General features: G+C 35.2%; 1 pseudogene across 1 annotated transcript; it reads right to left on the minus strand.

The window, feature by feature from the left end:
* Positions 1-828: 828 nt before the first annotated feature.
* On the minus strand, positions 829-2908 carry LOC149160255 (organic cation/carnitine transporter 1 pseudogene; annotated as a pseudogene). The gene is made up of 2 exons (XR_016261204.1): positions 2395-2908; positions 829-2302 (listed from the first exon to the last, which is right to left on the minus strand). The product of XR_016261204.1 is annotated as an organic cation/carnitine transporter 1 pseudogene (transcript).
* Positions 2909-7964: the final 5056 nt, after the last annotated feature.

Consider the following 7964-nt stretch of genomic DNA (forward strand, 5'->3'; position numbering starts at 1 on the left):
AGACCTTTCAACATGGTGGAAGAAATGATTTTCAAAGTAATTGTGAAATGCTATTTCAGAAAAGTCTAATCCAATTTGGGAAAATTTTGATGTTGTTCTTATCCATTGATGGCCCATGACACTCAACAGTGAGCATGATCTTATGCGATCTTATCAACAAAACTAGGATAAATCATAGTTTTGTTGATAAATAATTATAACAAGAGATGAAATATTTCATTTTTAATTAAAATAACCTAATTATGCAATTTGAATAAGTAAATATTAACTATTTATTTAATAAATGTGATAATTAAGCTTTAAATAGTAATAAGAATTAGTATTAAGAGACATCAAATGTCTAACAAATCTCATTTTTAATACAAAATTGGTACATGGTTAAGATGAATCCTTTTCCCTCTCTCCATCCATCCACAAAAAGAATTATCATTTTGTAATAATCAATACTATTGATAATTGTACCAATAATAATATATAAAGAAATAAATTATTAAAAAAATAATTTGTTTATATATTTTTATGCTTTACATTTTTCATTACATTACATTTTACACTTTATATTTCCTAACTTATAATGCCTACACATTTTTCATATAAATATAAAATATCTATACACAAATATTTAGTGATTAAAAAAATTAAATTAATTAGATTTGTGATTCATTTATTTAAATTTTATTAAAAAATAATTAAATGAAATGATAACTATTATTTTATAGATATTTTAAACAACTGTAAATGTGAACATTTAACATTTATAAGTCCAATCAATTAACATCATAAATTTATAATATTTATTTTAAAATATTACTCAACATTTTATACCTTGAGTAGTATCTCCATTGGAAAAAACAAAACCCTGCATTTAGATTTGTTTGACAAAACAAATTATTCAGAACAAGAGCGCGTGTTGAATAATTGGCGTTTACCAGTGATTCTGCCAGCCAAATTATTCAGAACAAGAGCGCGTGCTGAATAATTGACCAACCTCTCCTCATCTGACAGAATATTATCTAGGTAGATAATAAACCTCTCCTCATCATATACCATGACAAACCTCTCCTTATCTGACAGGATATAGATATATTATCTACCTAGAATATTATCTAGGTGTGGAAAGCTACTTCTTAGGCCATTAATGGAGGATTGGGCTCCTGTATCTGGCCATTCATCATCTTGGCTTCTTCCACCTCCTGCTCTTCCAGCGTTTCATAAAGCGGACGATTTTTGGTCTCGGGGAGAAGCAGAACCAGGAGTCCACCAAACATAGCGAACCCTCCCAACGCCACAAATGAAACCCAAGATCGTCTTCTCCCCATCACAGAGATGGCAGGGGCGATGGCGGCACCTGCCATTATGGCCTGCCTCATCGTACCAACAGCTGCGCTCCTTACATTTGTAGCAAATAATTCCAAACAGAATATATACAATACATCAAATGACACACAAATTGCCCAAAACCCCATTGTTTCCGCTACCATCTGCATCCACCCAATATCCCACGCACACAACACGGCAGAAGCAACGCAACAAAAAGTGCAGGCGATACAAGAAATCGATATAAGAATCCGTCGATCGACTCTCGGAAGCAGAATATTTCCGACGCATAAGGCCGGGATTTCAATGAAAGCATTGAGTGCGGTGCTCATATACGGATTCACCTTCATATTCCTCACGTTAAGTGGCAGGCCGTAGTACACCAAGCCGACCATGACTCCAGCAGCCGATATGCCCACAATTCTCCTTCGCACCCACGGCACTTTTAACATATTGATAATCGCAGGGGCCGAATTTTTGGCTCCCTCTGTACAGGCCGAACTTATCCGAACGTTTTCGGGCAGGCACTTACCGTTCCGGGCAGCCATCTTTTTAAGAATGTCCAGAGCTTCGGTTTCTCTTTTTCTGATGACCAACCATCTGGGAGAGCCGTATACAAAAGGAAGAACGAGGCAGCAGTAGGCCATGGACAACGCAGAAATGGCGATGTAGGTCATTCGCCAGGATGATCTGGTAAGGTATGCAATGCCAGGAAGCGAGGCGAAGCCCGCTGCGAAGAAGACAAAACCATAGAGCCCAACTTGTCCTCTCCAATTGCTCCCCACAGATTCGGTTGACAGAACTAAGCTGCAGGTGCCAACGCCTGCTCGACCAAAGCCGCTGATTAGCCTGAGGGAGGAGTATATCCAGATGTTGGGAGATAGAGCTGTCAGAAATCCAGAGATTGAGAGTACGAAACACGACAGCATTAATGTTCTCTTTCGCCCAACAGATGCATCTGCGAGAGGTCCCAAAAACCCTGAACCTGCCATGCATGGGATCCAGTACAAAATGAGCTGATAATTCATTTCTGCACAGGAAAATGAATTGTATAAGTGTTAAAAGAAGATAGTTTACCTAAAATACAGCCAATGAAGAAGAGCGAGGCCGGAACTCCTGACTTGAACTTGTCATGGCAGATGAGACCCCATTCTGAAACCACAGACGATCCTCTCCCATCGACCCACTCCCAAAGACTCCCATCCATTTCACACAGTGACGACTTTGGTGTGCACCATTTCTGCCCACTCATCGATGCTGAGAGCTGCAGCGTCACATTGTCTGTGAAATCTGGCGTTTGAGAGGCCGTGCATCGCCATGAAGGTTGAGCATCAGTGAATATGGGAATAAAGGAGTGTATTCCGTCGAAAGCCCATGCCAGAGACACCATGAGGACATGAAGCAGCTGAGCAGGCCCGAAACCACCGACATGTTGGTCCAGAATCTGATCCACAGAGAGATTGACGTGGGGAATCTCCTGATCTTCGGTTTCGCTCACTTGCTGATCATGGCCACAATTTTCCTGTGTCAAGCATTGGTGACTATCGATGGATGACGAAGTGCGAGAGACTGAGAGCAGAGTTTGCTTCATGGTGTGGGAAGGCTGTTTGAGATTTTTTGTTTGGAGCAAAATAGGAAAAATCTCAGCTGATGACAACAATAGAATTCAGGTCCTAGATTAGCTCCAAGTTGTTGGGAGGGAGTTAATGTCTCCTATATTTAATGTGAGTGAGTTAATGAGGTTGTTAGATTCTCTATAACAGGCAACCATTCGGATGTTTGCTAAGAGTGTGAGATTGAGAGTTTTGTGAGAATTTCTTGATGTAATCTCCAATTTGATTAATAAATTCTTGATGACTATATTTGGTGGACGTAACTCAGTTTAGTTGGGTGAACCACGTTAAATACTGTATCATATGTGCTTGATATTCTGCTGTGTGTTTATTGTTTGTTTGCTTTGCCTCTCAATTCCAACAATTAGTATCAGACCTCACGGTGGAGCGCTCGCTGTCCTGAAGCAGTGAGGGAGGAGGTGGAGCGCTACGGCGTGATCGTGGCTGGACCTGCGTGCTGGTGCGTGGATGTTTGACAGCGTATAAATATTTGCTGCTGCGTGTCTATGCGCTGAGTAAAGGTTCTATACCTGCGTGCTGCCTGAAAGGCGTAGACAGCCTCCGTGCGCGCTGATATACCTGGTGCGTTTGCTGTGCGGTGGGCTGAGTAAAGGTATGTCAATCTATTGCGTGGAGCCTGAATTTTAAATCGCTGGTGCGTGTGTAGATTTATGTGAAGCCACCGAGAGTTTGAAATAAAGTCTGTTATTTCAAGCGGCAGAGATGAGCCCGTATGCTATCTCTTAATTAAACTTAGAAAACAGTGCTTTAAATATCAATAACAATATGTGACGATATGGAGGGCATATAGTCAATGTTTCTTGCCGCGCAGGAGAATGTTTTTTTTTTTATTTATGTATTTCAATGGCGTGTAAAGCCTAGAACCTAAAACCACACGAAACATTATCATAACCAGTTTTTTGTTTAAGGCAAAAAGGCATCTAAGTGCGCAGTCAATTTTTTTTAAAAACGCAGTGCCAGTTTTAAGTTACAATTTTATCTTACCCAAAATTGTTAAAAATGAAGGGTTAAACCTGAAAAGCAATAGTATAAATAAAAACTGCACATTGAAACTCTGAACTCTGCGACATGTAATTATTAAATTTGGTGTTGGTATCCTAGCGCTCCCTCATCCACCAGATGGGTGAACATTAAAGGCCTAGAAAGGTCGTCTGGCTCGTAAACTCGCCCGATCTCTTTTCTTTGAACCCAAGGAAGTTAAATGACTCCAAAATCTAAATAGGGAGCACATAATAAGAATATTCTTAAGTGTGTTTGTTTTTTTTTTCTTAAATTTATTGGTTTAAAATTTGGTAGGATTCATTTACAAGTAGTTTGATAGGTCAATTTTTCACAATAGAAATGCTCTAAAATTTTTGAGAGTACTAAATCTATATATACAGTGAAAAACTATTTAAATAACACATATTTAGCAAATTTTTACCACTAAATTTTTCCCAATTGAGAGTACTAATTCATATATACGTGTTTCAAGCACATTCTAAGGGATAGTAACCAAGACGCAGATGAATGTTGCTACTAAGGTTTCAATTTGAAGTTTGGAGAGTTGATGCTTAACGGTAAAGTAACACTGTGCTCCATCCCTTAATGGATTAAGCATGATCTTATAATTGAATATCAATTTTTTTGGAGATGTTTGCTAGTAAATGTGGATCCATGAAAATATGTTATAATCAAGAATAATGTTTTGAAATAGGTTATATCTATTTCAAGTTTTGTTTAATTTCTAGGTTTTATTGGAAGGTATTCACCTCCAAATACCCATATATGCTTAGTATTCGTTGCATTCCTCTTTGGAGAACAATTTTGATTGAGGAGTCAGTAAATGATATTGAAGATAGAAGAACTCTCTATGTGTAGAATCGAGACACAAATTTTGCAATTAATACAACTATTCTCATTACTACACACATATAATATTTTTAAAATAATATTTTATGTATTAAAAAAGTTATTATTAAAGTGATAAATAATAATATCACATTAATTATAATTATTATTTTATAAGTCACATATAAATTCTACTGCCAAAACTCACAAGCATTTTCTGTTTTAAATATAATAAATTATTATAAATAAATATGACACATGCGATAGTTATTATACATAAGGATGACAAATTGACCTATGAGATGTAAATCAACTAGTTTACATGGTGTTTAGTTTTACTAGATCTTAGTTTCAAATTTTACAGGAGAGGTTGAGGATCAAAGTCATTTTGGGGAATTCAAAACTATCCTAAGCGGTGTCCACAATTGATTGAGTTTCTTATAATCTTAATGATAAGCATCCCATTGTAAATTGATCATTATTTTTCCGTTCAATAAACAAACTAAGTCCAACCTAAATTTAAATTAAACATAAAAATAAATAAATAAATATATGAAGGAAATGTACAAGAAACTACAAATACAATTATAGTAGAGCATTTGAGAATACCAGAAAAATGATGGTAAGAAGAGGGATGAGAAGAGTATTGATATTTGAATAAAACATTGTTTATTACATTTAAAGGTAATTATAAATTTTAAGGGTGTATATAACAAGTTAAAAATAAGAAGAATATCAACCATGGTAAACCATTTTCAACTGTGGTCAACCATAGTCCAATGTCACATAGTGATAAGGATTGTTTAGATATGAAAATCAAACATGGTCAACCATGGTCTAACGTCACATTGTGACAAAGATTGTCTCAATATGAAAATTAACCATGGTGAACCTTGGTCAACCATGTTTATTTTAGGGTTTATAATATTTTTCTTAGGCTTTATATACCTTGGATTTATAATATTAATCTATTGGATTTATAATCCCTTAGGGTTTTAGTAATAACCCCTTGAGATTATTATTCCCTTGGGTCTATAATATCAATCCCTTGGGGTTATTATTCTAAGGGTTGATATTCCTACCATATAATATTATTCATAGGGTCTATAATATAATCATGGTTAATGATGATCAACCATGTTCCAATGTCACATTGTGTAAAAGATTTTCTTAATATGAAAATCAGTCACAGTCTAATGTCGCATTGCAACAAAGATTATATCGATATAAAAATCAATGATGGTCAACCATGACCAACCATGCTCCAATTTTGTATTGTGACAAATATTGTCTTAATATGAATATCAACAATGGCCAACCATTGTCAACCATGGTCAACTATGGTGCATTGTCACATTGTGACAAAGATTGTCTCAATATGAAAATCAAACACGATCAACTAGAGTTAACCATGGTCTAACATCACATTGTGACAAAGATTGTATTAATATGAAAATAAACCATGGTGAATCTTGGTCAACCATACTTATAATATTTATATATTTATCTTAGGGTTTAAATACTTTGAGTATATAATATTAATAGCATTAACCCCTTGGGTTTATTATTCCCTTGGATTTATAATATCAATCCCTTGGGTTTATTAATCTAAGGGTTCATATTCCTAGGGTATAATATTATTCATAGGGTTTTAAATATTAATCATTAGGTTCAATATAAATCCGTTCAATTTATAACCATGGTCAACCATGTTCCAATGTGCCATTGTGACAAATATTTTCTCAATATAAAAATCAACCATGGTCCAGTGTCACATTGTGAGAAAGCTTGTCTCAATATGAAATCAATGATGGTGGAGCATGTTCAACCATGGTCCAATGTCGCATTGCAACAAATATTGTCTCAATATGAAAATCAACCATTGTCAACCATGGTAAACCATGGTCCAATGTCACATTGAGACAAAGATTTCTTAATATTCAAATCAAACATGGTTAACTATGGGCAACCATGGTCTAATGTCACATTCTGACAAAGATTGTCTCAATATGAAAATCAACCATGGTGAACCTTGGGCAACCATGTTTATTTTAGGGTTTATAATATTTATCTTGGGATTTATATACCTTGAGTTTACAATATTAATCCCTTGGGTTTATAATCCCTTGGTGTTTTAGTATTAACCCCTTTGGTTTATTATTCCCTTGGGTTTATTATTATAAGGGTTGATATTCCTAGAATATAATATCATTCATAACAATCTATAATATAATCATGGTCATCCATGTTCAACCATGTTCAAACGTCACATTGTAACAAATGTTTTCTTAATATGAAAATTAATCATGGTCCAACGTCACATTGTTACAAAGATTGCCTCGATATGAAGATGAATGATGGTCGACCATGCTCCAATGTCGCATTGTGACAAAAATTGTCTCAATATTAATAGCAGCCATGGTAAACCATTGTCAACCGTTGTCAACCATGGTCCAATGTCACATTGTGACAAAGATTGTATCAATATGGTCAACTATGGTTAACCATGGTCTAACGTCACATTGTAACAAAGATTGTCTCAATATGAAAATCAACCACAGTGAACCTTGGTTAACCATGTTTATTTTAGGGTTTATAATATTTATCTTAGGGTTTATATACCTCGGGTTTATAATATTAATCCATTGGGTTTATAATATCAATCTATTTGGTTTATTATTCCTAGGATATAATATTATTCATAACATTTATACTATAATCATAGTCAAGCATGGTTAACCATAGTGACAAATATTGTGCTATGGTCCAATGTCACATTGTGACGACCATGGTCTACCATGGTTAGGATGGTCCAATGTCGCATTGTTACAAATAATGTGTCAATATGAAAAGTATCCATGGTACACAATGGTCAACCATGTTCATTTTAGGGTTTACAATATTTATCTTAGGGTTTATAATCTTTATCAGCGATGGTGAAATGTCATATTCCGACAAAGATTGTCTCAATATGAAAATCAGCCATGGTTAACCATTGTCAACCATGGTCCAATGTCACATTGTGACAAAGATTGTCTCAATATGAAAATCAACAATGGTCCAACATCACATTGTGACAAATATTGTCTCAATATGAAAATTGACAAATGTAAACCATGGTCAACCATGTTTATTTTATGGTATATAATATTTATCTTAGGGTTTATATACATTGGGTTTATA

The sequence above is a fragment of the Pinus tabuliformis genome, chromosome 5_2 (genome assembly GCF_031772625.1).
Source record: "Pinus tabuliformis cultivar Carrire ecotype Pingquan chromosome 5_2, CPIR1, whole genome shotgun sequence".
Lineage (NCBI taxonomy): Eukaryota > Viridiplantae > Streptophyta > Pinopsida > Pinales > Pinaceae > Pinus > Pinus tabuliformis.